The sequence below is a fragment of the Trichosurus vulpecula genome, chromosome 4 (genome assembly GCF_011100635.1).
Source record: "Trichosurus vulpecula isolate mTriVul1 chromosome 4, mTriVul1.pri, whole genome shotgun sequence".
In the NCBI taxonomy this organism is placed as follows: Eukaryota; Metazoa; Chordata; class Mammalia; order Diprotodontia; family Phalangeridae; genus Trichosurus; species Trichosurus vulpecula.
In genome coordinates this window covers 382,984,618-382,997,963 of record NC_050576.1, presented here as the reverse complement: position 1 = coordinate 382,997,963, position 13,346 = coordinate 382,984,618, and the positions used below count along the sequence as shown (strand labels likewise).

The 13,346-nt window shown below is 36.6% G+C and overlaps 1 protein-coding gene across 1 annotated transcript in view; it reads left to right on the top strand.

Moving 5' to 3' along the window:
• FAM155A (family with sequence similarity 155 member A) overlaps positions 1-13,346 on the top strand; it is a 760,174-nt gene that overhangs the window by 146,336 nt on the left and 600,492 nt on the right. The gene's annotated exons all lie outside the window — the stretch shown is intronic.

The window sequence follows — 13,346 nt, the reverse complement described above, 5'->3', positions numbered from 1 at the left end:
ACCATGACATCAGGAAGATGATGCTATGACTTGAAAGTAAATTGGATTTAAGTGGGAGAGGGTATGCAAAGTCACCAGCCTCACTTTCTCCTCCAGAGCCATCTGGGTCCAGTGGCGAGATATAGATCAATACTGTGAGAAAAAATGATGAGAAAAAAGAGCATTCCAGTCATTGAAGAAAGCCACTGAAAACGCTTGAAGTATAGAGTTGGAGTATTTTATGCAAAGAACAGTGCAAAGGCAAGTGTCACTGGATCTGAGTCCTGTAGGTAATCAAAAACGCAATGGCTTTTATTGAATGGGGGAAAGTCACAAGATGGTCTATTCTATGTTTTAGGGAAGTCAGTTTGACAGATAAGTAAAGGATGGATTGGAATGGGAGAGAGACTGGAGGCAGGGAGTCCAATTAGGAGGCTATTGCAGTAGCCCAGGCATGAGGTATCTTCAACAAGGTAGTGGCAATATCAGAGGAGAGAATGTTACATACAAAAGAGATGTTACAAAGGTGGAAACAATAGAATTTGACCACTAAATATGGAAGGCAGGGATGACAGGGTGAGATGTTGAAGATAGCATCTATGTTGTAAGCCTGGGTGACTAGGAGGATGGTGGTTCCTTGACAGTAATAGGAAACTAAAGAAAGGGCAGGGCTTCAGAGTAGGTTCTAAGAAGCTTTGCTGAGGTGTGAATAAGGGGGAAAAGGATGTGAGTGTCAGGAAGGTAGAGAACAAATTTTAAAAATGACGTTACCTGTGTATGATTCATGAGACCTCAGTATTAGGGTAGCTGAAGGGAATATGCATACATATATGTTTATGTATATATATATGGGTGAATGTGTACGTATGTATATATCTAGGTGTGTATGTATGTATGTATGTATATATATATATATATATATATATAGAGAGAGAGAGAGAGAGAGAGAGAGAAAGAGAGAGAGAGAGAGAGAGAGAGAGAGAGAGAGAGAGAGAGAGAGAGGGAGAGAGGGAGAGAGGGAGAGAGCGGACACAGGGTGAGTTGAAGATGAAGGGAAGATATCTAAAAGAAATAAAATCAAACTAAGGGATGAGAGAGGAACATACTGAGAGAGGGAGATAAGGAGAGATAGAATGGGATGGATTATCTCCCATAAAGGTGGCAAGGGGAAGCAGTTCTGTGCGAGGAGGGGAGAGGGTGGATGAGGGGGGAATGAGTGAACATTGCTCTCATCAGATTTGGCCTAAGGAGGGAATACCATACATACCCAATTGGGAATCTTACCCCACAGGAAAGAAGAGGGAAGAAGATAAAAAAATGGGGGGGATGATGGAGGGGAGGGCAGATGGGGGTAGAGGTAGTCAAAAACAAACACTTTCGAAAGGGGACAAGATCAAGGGAGAAAATTCAATAAAGGGGGATGGGTTGGGAAGGAGCAAAATATAGTTAGTCTTTCACAACATGAGTATTGTGGAAGGGTTATACATAATGATACACATGTGGCCTATGTTGAATTGCTTGACTTCTTAGGGAGGGTGGGTGGGAAGGGAATAGGGAAGAGAATTTGGAACACAAAGTTTTAAAAACAGATGTTCAAAAACAAATGAAAATATTTTTGCATGCAACAAGAAAATAAGATACACAGGCAATGGGGCGTAAAAATTTATCTTGCCCTACAAGAAAGGAAGGGAAAAGGGGATGGGAGGGGAGTGGGGTGACAGAGGGGAGCGCTGACTGGGGAACAGGGCAATCAGAATATACGCCATCTTGGAGTGGGGGGGAGGGTAGAAATGGGGAGAAAATTTGTAATCCAAACCCTTGTGAAAATCAATGCTGAAAACTAAATATGTTAAATATATTTAAAAAAAAATTTAAAAAATGACGTTACCTCCACTATGAAGAAATTTACAAGTTAAACATCTCTATGTACTTTCTAGAACACTTTACATAATGCCAAAGAAGGCAACATTTTGGCATTCTCAATTTCCATCTTATTGTTTAGAGTAAAAATGTCTTTCAGTCAGAGGTGAATCACAAGGTATACATGCTAGAAGGTGAGTTGGGATAAGGTAAATGATACTACAGCAGAAAGAGATCTGTATTTGGACCTAGAGATGAGATAGCATGGTTTATTACAGTAGTGTCAAATGCAAATAGAAATGAGGCCCCTAAACCACACATAAGGATCTTTCTGGGATGCATATTAACTCAGTTTCAAAATGAAATATTTTCTATATTTTATTGTATTTTATGTATTTGTTAAATATTTTCCAATTACATTTTTATCTGGTTTAGGCTACACTCAGATATGTTTTGGACTCTGTTTTTGAAACCTCCGTATTGGGTAGAGCACTGCACTTGAAATTGCCACACATATGGTTTCAAAGACATTCATAAGCTCTGTGATCCTGGGGAAGTTATTTAACCTGTTTCCTCAGTAAAATTAGGTAGCTCTAAGCTCATGCTCCTATAACCTACCTTCAAATACCAGCTCTGCTACTTAAGTGCCTGTGTGTTTGAGGACATCATTCTACTTCATGGACCTCAGTCTCCTCAAATGTAAAATAAGAGGACTGACCTAGAGGAATTACAAGATTCCTTCCAACTCTGCTTCCCTTATCCTGTGATCCCAAAAGAGGTAATATAGGGAGCAAATGTGATCAGTACAGAGAAATGTATGGGAACCTCGGTGAACAATAAAACAAGAGAAGAGGAAGTCGTAGTTTCCTCAGATTGGCACTGTAACAAGAAGGTACCATCAAGTTTCCTGATGCTGCAACACTGGGGTTTCTAGGGAATTAGATGGTTTTAAAAGGTTTGTATCTGGGGATGAATTGTGAAAGAAGGACATGCAGAGGTAGTTAAATGATAACTAAAGCAGATGAGGCTCTAGTGTATCTTAACTGATTTTGGACATTTATAATGAAATGGAATATACTCAGACCTTATTAATTATTTATAAAGATGCAAAATATAAGAAATATGTCTATATTTTCCTTATTTTCTATGTGACTGGGAGGCATCTATGTGATAGAGAGTTTTTCCTATTTGGTTGGTTGTAAAGAAATTACATCATATCTATAGATTTGTGTCTTGGCAAAAAAGGCTTTGGGGGCATAATTATGATACAAACGGGGATATTTAGTGGAAATATGATTTCTAGATGAGAAAAGTAATTTTTCAAATGGTTATTACCTGTACAGTTTGATTGTTGGAATTATGTGCATTTTTTGTCTAACAATTACTCTTGGTATTCTAGACAAGATACACACCTTATTTTAAAATAAAATATTTTTGAGCGGGGTATGGCCAAAACTTTAATAACTAGTCAAATGGATCAGAACATTATTCCATCATTGACAATTGTAGGTTTCATTGTTACGAGATTGAGGCATCAAGGCTTTAACCAGACCAATTTTCATTAACATTTTCTCCTCAATTCCCAGGTTCATACTATATCTATCTAGACTCCAGTTCAGTAAAATTTAATCTTTATGCTATCAGTCAAGATGTTCATTCTCATCGTTCTTTCCAGAGTCCCTTCCATAAAACTTGCTCTCTTTCTTCTACTTCTCCTAATCTTATGTATTTATCCATTTCATTTTCAAATGTGGTTTTCTAAAACTTTTTCTCCCACTATTTTCCAAATTTTTTTCAATGTTCTTTAACAAAAGTAGTCATTTATGTTTTTTTCCTCTTTCCTCCTTCCTGATATATTTATAAATCTAAGTCAGTTGCCAGAGTAACTACATTACTGAGAAAGTGATTTTGTTGATTACTTATACTTTTTACCTGCCTTGTACTTTCTTTGCTATTCCTACCAAAAATGCATTCCATTTGAACCGAAAAGTTCAACATAGCATATCCAAACACTGTGGTTGCCTCTAATTCAGCCATGTCAATTCATACCAATAACAATGTTTGCAAGTTTCATTAAAACAGCTAAAACATTCATATGGATTGTACTTAGTCCTTTATTCCTTACTTATATGTCCATTATCATACTGTAGACCCAAAATATTTGTCTTTCCCAAAAATTGCAAAAGGTGACTTTATCTATCTTAAAACATATGCTGGGGTATTCACTGCTCCATGGCTAACTGTAAAACACATAAATGTATTTATATATTTTGTCTTGGGATTCAAAATGTCCATAATGAGGGGAAACCACTGGAAAACAACAGGAAGAGCTTATAAATTAGTTTATTAAGTAAGATAAACATTATTCAAAAATAAATTAAACAGCTTGCCACAGTGCTGAGAAAACGTTCATTTAACCAAATCAAAATAAATGAAAAACAGATTTTAGTTCTTTTTATAGCTGATTTTCATCCAGATGCACAAGGTCATGATCAAGTTCTCCAAAAGCTACCTATTAGCTGCCAATCCAACCTTTTAAGCCTAGAATGACAGCTCCCCTCAAAATACTTTAAAGACTTTGTAATTCACTGAAACTGTCATTTTTGAACTTCCTTTTTAATAGAGCTGGAAAAGCCCTTGTCTAGTAAAAATAATTTGACTTTTTATGTTTCTTTTTTTTAAATCAAAATCCTGAAGCATGGTCAACCAGGAAAGAAGTGTAACAGTGAAATTTTATGTCAGATTTACATGGATATGTAGCAATATTTTAAAAAATAATCTTTTGAGATCAGTTATTTTGTATTTCACTTCAAGTCAGTGATTTCTTTTTTGTTTAATGTGACTTATTGCAATGCACAGTCGTATATCCTAATGCCAATTTGCATTATAAAATAGCTCAAAATAAAAGCACCAATAAAATCCACAAAACCTTAGGTCTGGAAAATATTAGAGCTAAATGAAATATAATGGGCTGGGAACTAGGTAATAGATTACTGAATTCTACCTGACTTCTCATTTTAAAAACACACACCAAAGCAGAAGCCCCATTTTTTTGCCTTTGCTATTCTGTGATTTTTTTTCCTTCATAAGCAGCAGTAGATTTCTCTTCGAATTCATCCTCAGCCATCTGTTCCCCTCCTATAAAAAATGAATCCCTTATTTTCAACTTAAATTCTTAGCCTAAAATTTAATTTTGAGAGTACATTTATCAAAATAACCTAATGTAAAATTGGAAAGATCAAACTTGCTAATGAATTTGACAAAACCGAATAGAGGCTGTCTCTTTGAACGTATCCAAAATAATGAAAGTATGAGGCTTAAAACAGCATCAGATAGAAGAGAGAAAAGAGGTCATTTCTTAGCTCACTACACAAGAGGCATAAGGGTATAGAAGTTAGAAAACATAGCCCGTCTTTCGAGCTTTGTTCTCCTGCTAGTTCTGTGTCTTTGGACAATCAATTTAGCCCACATTAATTTCTTGTATGCAAGATTATGGCTGTGTTTCAGAGAAATGTAAATATTTCAAATACTGTATTTTCTCGAGAATTATACTTATGTTTTATCCCAGTCACCTTATCTTTAAAATAGGCCAAGTAATACTTGGGCTTTAAGGACTATTGTGAAAATCAAAAGAGCAAATACATGTGAAGGAATTTTAGGCACTGTATAAATGTGAACTTCTTTAAAGAGACAAGTAAGGTCCATAGCATTTAGAGCTGGAAAGGACATAAGAAAATATCTAATTGAAATCCTCATTTTGAAGATGACAAAACAGAGAACCAAAGAGATCAATGTGTATAAATGGAGAGGGCACTGGTCTTCGAGTCAGAAGAGCTGGGTTTAAGTCCTGGTTAAATTGTCACCGTCTGGTTTTACAACCCTGGGCAGGTTATTTAAATTCAGTGATCACCAGACTCCTACCTAAGGTACACCTTAGCTGTATGACCCCTGGCAAATCAAGTGACCTCTCAGCTTTAATTTCATCAACTATAGAAAGGGGATAATAGCAGCTTCTACTTTGCAGAATTGTCATTAGAATCAAGTGAAGTGATATAGGCAAAGTGTTTTGCAAACCTTGAAGTGCAATGTAAAAGTTAGTCATTATTGTTACAGTTTACAAAATGTCTAAGATAATGATACTTTACCTAACAGAGAACTAAGAAGAAAATGCTTTGCAAATATTATAAAGTCCTATGAATATGTGGGTTATAATTATGATCATATTCTCGTTAATGGTTGTATAGTTGAAACGACTGTCAAGATTAAAAGGCACAGTCAAACATGTTGTTCGATTTTTTTTAAATGAACATTATTTTATGTCACCACAGCAGAGAATTCCAGATATTTAAGCAATTCAAGGCTCCTCTACCCCAATGTTTTGGCTCAAATTAACTGCATATTTCAGGTAAAATTACTTTATTTTATTTTATTTCGGCCTGAGATAAAGGGCATAGTTTTCCATTTTATTTTGTACATATGGATACAACCATAATTTAATTTAACACTGAACCTAAAAAAATAAAAAGGTATAATGTGTTTCATATACCCCTTTTCAAGCCTTTTTTATTTCCTTTCTTTTCTTTTTTTAATCAGACTGTGTTGGTAAAGTCATTTTAATGTCATTTTAAAGTCATTTTAATGTCAATTCTTCCCTCCCTATGAGGAATAACATTTAGAGATCTCTGCAAATAAGGAAATCCAAAAATATAATATATTGGTAGTAGATGGAAAAGAAATCTGATTTATGGAGTAAACTACTGGGTGTTATACAAATCTACTTTTGAGGGCTTCGTGTATTTGTCTCAGATAATCTTGTGAAGTAGGTGGTTTTATCCTTTTTGCCTCCTCAAACAATGCTTCTCTTCTTTCTCATTGGGATCCCTGATACATGTAAAGCATCTGCTCTGTGCTTTGGTCTAGTAGTAAGGAAGTTACAGTCCCATTGCATTTCTCACCCTTGTCAGACCACAAGTGAAGTATTGTGCTCAGTTCTAGTCAACGCAGTTTAAAATATAGATGGATAGATAGATTGATAGATAGATAGATAGATAGATAGAGATAGATCATGTGGTAGGTGTCCAGAAGAGGACAATTAGGATGAAGGATCTTAAGTCTATGTCAGATGAGGATCAACTGAATGAAATGTCAATGTCTTACCTGAACAGAAGGCTCAGAGGAAACATGAATAGCTGCATTCAAATAATTAAAGGTCTATCATGTGAAACAGGAACTATATCTCTGCCCCCCCCCAAAAAAAACCCAAAAAACACAGATTGTATGACAGGTAGAAGTTGAAGTTGGAAAAAAGTTAGGCTTGATATAAAGAAAGAAAATTGCTGATAATTAGAGCTATCCAAAAGAATAATGGGCTATCTGTGCAAGTAATGGTTTTTCAGTCTGTCCTCAACTAGAGTCCAAATGACTATTTGTTAGGAATATTATAATAGATACGTCTATAGAGGTCCATTCCAGACTAACATTCTATGATTTTGTGATCTTGGAGGAGAAAAATCCCAAAAGAATGAAACCATGATGCTGTAAAAAATAGATGAAAGATTTGATATTTCCAGAGAGAAACACCAGTTTATGCTCTACCTTCTTGTGAAGCGAGCTTTTCAGGAAAATGTTTGTGATTACTAGCCAAAGTCTTGTAAGTTGGGAAGTTGGGAAGTATGACTTGGGAAGGAAAGGAGTAAAGATGAAAAAGTAAAGTTCTTTCTATCATGGCTACCTAGGAGAATGATGATGTCATTAACAAATGTAGTATGGGAAAAATGATTACATCATTAAATGTAAGTGATAAAGAGCAGGGAACATGCTTTCATTCTATGATGTGTTTGAAGGACTTTAGGGAAAACTAGATGGAGATATGGAGCTCTGGAGTATGGGGTTTAAAATATAGGTCTCACGGAGGAGAAAGGTTGGTACTAAAGAAACAGATTTTCAGCTCTTCCACATACATCTGATATTTGAAACTAAGAGGGAATGAGAATAAGAGAGAGAACATGAAAAAGAAGAAGCCAGATCCAGGGGCATATTAAAATTTAGAACTGGAAGTAGAAAAGGAGCCAACAAAAAGATAGGAGGGATAGTCAGAGAGGTAATGGGATCATTCTCTTTCCCTCCCTCCCCTTCCCTCCCTCCTTCCTTTCTCTTTCTCTCTCTGTGTCTTTCTCTGTGTCTCTCTGTGTCTTTCTGTATCTCTCTCTGTCTCTCTGTCTCTCCATCTCTCTGTCTCTCTCTCTGTCTGTCTGTCTCTCTCTCTGTCTCTTTCTCATACACACACACACACACACACACACACACACACACACACACACGCAAACAAAACTGTCACAACTTTAGACTTCCTTTAACACAGGCCCACCAGCTGATGTTTTTTGTTGGTGTGAAGGAGGACAGGAGGGAGTTTTCACAGGCAAAGCATCTACTGTGGTCAAAGCAATCTGGAGCATGCCAGAGCATTTTTCCACTTTTCTCTCACTTCTCTTCCTATGGTTCACACTTACATACACCCCCATTCCTGTTTTTCCCAATCCACTCAGCCACCCTCTGGGCAAGGATTCCTTATCATCTATCACAACACACTAGGAAACCTCAACTTGGTCTCCACCTTAGAACCATTTCTTGTAGGCAGTGCATAAAAGCTAAGCAGAGTTGGGGTACTATGGAGAAGTAAAATTAAGACCTCTGAATGTGCGTCATATTCCTCACTGGAAAACAAATACAGCAAAAGCCATCAACTTTTATATTCATTTTTAGGGTATCAGGCTGGTATCATATATGAAAAATGAATTTCATATACATCCTACAGTCAGTATCCTCTTTCCCAAAGATGTTAGGAAGCCCTAGGAATTTTATCTATTGATGTATTTGTATAAACTACTTTAGTCAGCAAATGACTACCTGCTGTGCTGTGATTGTCCATTAACAATCTATAGGTGTATATATGCTTTGCCTGAATTTTAGGATACGCAGGGATAACCTGACTCCTAATATATTTCAAGCATCCACTTTAAGCAATGCTGATTTGAGTGATGCATGGGGACATTTGGGGAAGTAGATGAGTCCCAAGTTGCCAAACCTTCATTCTAGCCTTCAGTAGTAGTCTTGAATAACTATAAGTAACATTATCAGTATACATAAAGATTCAAGAAGATGAGAAAGGAGGAAGAGTTGTCAGTGTGTGAAATAACATATAAGAGGACATACAAATCCTCCCTTCAATAATAACAATGACACATCTCCTTTTTCCATTTTGAAGAATCAGTTTCATATCACGTCATGGATAGAGATAGTCTGTTTAAATAATTGGATGAAACTGTGGGCATTCTATGGCAGGAACCTGTGGGACCAGAGAGAGCCTTAGATTTATGGATGGGCAGGAATTCAGAGATGTACTTCATTTGTGAATTATCAAGCCTGGCAGCTTGAATTCTCTCTCTTTAGGGGAGCAAGAAAGTTGATCTGTTTTGCAGGATTATAAATGGCAGCTGGCACCATCCTAAGAGCAGCAATAAAATAACCATAATGAATCTCAAGCCCTCAGATATGATTACCCTCTATGTATTCATTGGTGCTATTTCACTTTTAACTCATAATCTCATTTATAATACTAAAAGTCTAATGTAATGCCTAAAGAAATCTATTACTAGTTCCCCCCACCCCCCCACCAGAAACATTGAAGCCTTTGGATTTTGTTTTAAGTAACCCAGGGGAATGTACTTGATGCTCACCAAATTTAAAACTATCTGCTTTATCCTAGATCACAAATAAGAAGGGTCTTGAAGGTTTGAACCCATAGTATAAATTTCTGATTTGCTAAATTATTCTTTTCCTTAAAGCTGAATTAACAACAACTAGCTTTTTATGGGGAAAACTATGTGATATAAAATAACTAATTTGACAGAAATTTATACTTTTCACAATTTTTGGCATTATATGGATACATGCTTTATATAGGCCAACTTTCTATGCTTCACAAAATATTCCATAGTGGGGGGGGGGTGGAAGGAAGCATCTGCCTTAGGATTCATTTTTTAAAAACAAAGACAGAAACTTGTGATTAAACTATGCATTACCACATATCCCTTATTTCACTTTTATTGAGCAAGATGTTAGAACTAGTTAATGAACAATCATATAGTTCAAAATGCATTTAAAAAATTAATTGCTGTCTTGGGATATGAAGCTCTTCTACCTTATGAAGTGTGGCTAATTCAATATTCAATTCTACAAACATTCATTAAGCACCACTTGGAAGATGATTGCATGTCCGAAAAGTGAGGTTCAGGAAAAGGATCATAGAGAGATTGTGTCAGCCAGGAGTGGCACAAATTCAACCACTCTGGTATCCTAGAGCATCCATAAATAAGCAACTCTTAGACCCGGAGGCAGCATGCATGGTATAATGAAAAGACAATGGATTTGATGTCAGAAGACATCTAAACCATTCCTGGTAAATGTTGATATTAATTAATGATGTAACAAAGGTGATTGGCCAGGATCATGGGATTTAAAGCTCCATAAGGACTCAAAATTCATTTCACTCAGTACTCTCATTTTACCTATCAAGAGAGATGACGTGACTTGCCAAGTTGTCTTACATAGCATGATGGGTGGTAGTCAGGATTTAAGCTCAGACTTTTTTTATTCCAAATTCGGCACGCTTTCTACTTACTTCGTAATGCCCAAATGAGACCTATTAATAATCTCTTTTTACATTTAAGAGAGCAGGAGAAGTCACAGAACCATTGAACCACAGAATTTAAGGGTTTGAAGGGCCTCTTTAGTAGCCATCAATTCCAATCCATATACAAAAGGAATTTCACATTGTAACATATCAATGACTTCTTCTTGGCTTTTGATCCTAAATCTGGCTAATATTTAATTGATCCAGTGCCCTTAGAAAAAAAAAGGAAATAAACATTCATTAAGCACACCCCGTTCCAGTTAATGTGCTAAGCACTTGACAAACATTTTATTTGATCCTCATGACAACTCTGAGAATTAGGTCTTATTATTATCCCCATTTTGTACTTGTGGAAATTGAGGTAGATAGGAAACTTGCCCAGGATCACACAGGAAGTGTCTGAGGCAAGTTTCGAACTCAGGTCTTCTCGACTCTAGGCCTCAAATTTGAACCACTGGACTGCCTAGATGCCTCTGCCAAGGGAGTGAGTTGTATGACAATGTAGAAAGCACTCTGGATTTGGAATCAGAAATGGATTCAAATTCCAACTCTGCTTCTTTCTACTTAGGTAACTATGAGTAGGTCACTCACCTACCCATGCCTCAGTTTCTTTGTTTTTTTTTTTCAAAGCAAAGGCATTTAATGAAATATTATAATAAGAAAAATAATAGCAAAACATTTCCCACAAAACAGTTTCTCCCTCTAAACAACGAGAGGGGTAGGCCTGATGACCTGTTTGGTCCCTTCCAGCTCCAACTGTATGCTCCAATAAAAAAGTTCACCTTGAATGTACATGCAGTTGCAGGAACTCTCAAAATATTCATGAAATTAGAAGAGGGATGTGTTTGAAGTGCCTTGATTACTCAGAAATCAGCAGCAGCCTCAGCACCTCCTCAGACTTCAGTTCCCTCTTAACAGTGAGGAGAATGGGGAAGTTGTTTCACGCCTGCTTCCCCTTCCGATGTTTTTTCTCGAATATTCTCTTTCCTTCCTCTCATTTCTAGAACAGCCTCACCACCACCCAGGAGTTACAAGGGACTGTTACTTGTTTTTTCTTTAGGAAGTAGTATACAGTAGAGCAGAGGCGAAGCAAGCCCCAAGAAAGGAAATCCCTTCAAAGAGGATTTATCAGATTCTGCCTGCAATTTCCTGCAGTGCAGGACCAACCTCGCAGGGAATCTGCAGTGGTGGCTGCCATATGGAGTGATTGAAAGCCAAATTTGCACCACACTGTGGAGAGACCTTCACTGTGCACATTTCTCAAGAAAATACAGCGTTACCAATCATTACCGGAGCTTCATACTAAAGCGTAGTCTTGCATAAAAATGCAAGAGGCAATGTATTTTATACGTCTTCTGGGTGCGCTGATTCAGCACATGTGTGGAGATCAAAATGTACAGCAATTCATGCTTTGACTGCAGGATGCTCCCCTGGGGTTGCCAGGATGTCAGCTTTCTGACAGGGAGCTCTTCTTCCTGTTAACTGGGGGAAAGGGCAACAAAGGCTGGGTCAATTCAACTATTTGGCTAACTAGATGAATATGAAAAAAAGTTAATTACTCATACTTAGAGTTAGAATTGCCTTATTTATTTCCAAACAGTACACTAAGAGGTACCCTGGAGTTTCATAGTAATACAACCCTTAGAATCAATGTCATTTTCAAGACCTTAAAGTACACTGATAAGAAAGTTGGGGTAAGGTCTAAAATAGGTCTGCCCTGTAATTTACCCTACTTGATTTTAGGTGTTACTCTGAATGAAATACATTGAACCCAGTTTCCATATGATAAAATGCATATAAGGAACACAAAAAATAACACTAAGGAAAACAAACTTTAAAAACTAAATGTACTGTCATCATTTGATGGTCAGTAAAGACCATACACGTAATATTTTACCTTGATTTTAATCTATTATATAACAAGATAATGAATGCCGTTCTCCCCCAGCCTTCCATTATTGCTGGATCCATGTTTCCACCAATATGGTTATTCCCATCAGCAGTACACATCACAACTCATCCATGTTTTCTTGTCTTCCATAACTTGTGTCCTTGTCCTCCTGTAAGTTTCCCACTGGAGGTCCACCCAAAATCCTGGAAGCCTTCCTCTCAATTCAATCATATCACAAGGGTATCATATGGGATGCCTATCAATTATCTCTGGTTCTTGCTGCATGACGAACTACCATCTTTTCTTTTTAAAAATTTATCTTATTTTTAATTTTTGGAATAAAATAAGCATTTCCATATAGTGTAATTTAAAAAAATGATTACACATGAAAATGCAAATGTACAACTTGCTATTCATTTTAAACGTACAGTAAAGTAATCATTTAAATTTCTTTTTTTTAACTTTTTTTTTACTCCTTTTCTAGTACTACTTTCCCCTGATGACATCCATTATAGTTTCTCCTGTGTAATTTGTTGGTCATGTGTTACAACCTCCTCATACCAATCATGTACTTCTCCATTGTTTTTGAGTGATCCTCAACTGTAATTTTTCAAATTTTGGGTTTTCCATGATTCAGAGCTATATAGACTCAACAGAAAAAAAATCATGTTAAAAAATAGAGCATTTTTCCCAGAAAGTGGATTGGGGTCATTAAACATTGTGCAGTTTTTCAATGGTAATCTAGTCTATTCTTCTATTTAATTCTGGGATGCTTTCATCAACAGTATCTGTTCAAGAAATAAATGCAGTGATAAACCACACTATAGGTTTGTACATTGAAATGCATCTCATAGTCTGGACAACAGACATTCTTCATACATTTGGATTTTTTGTGTGTGTGGCTAGGTCAAACTCATGTTTCTC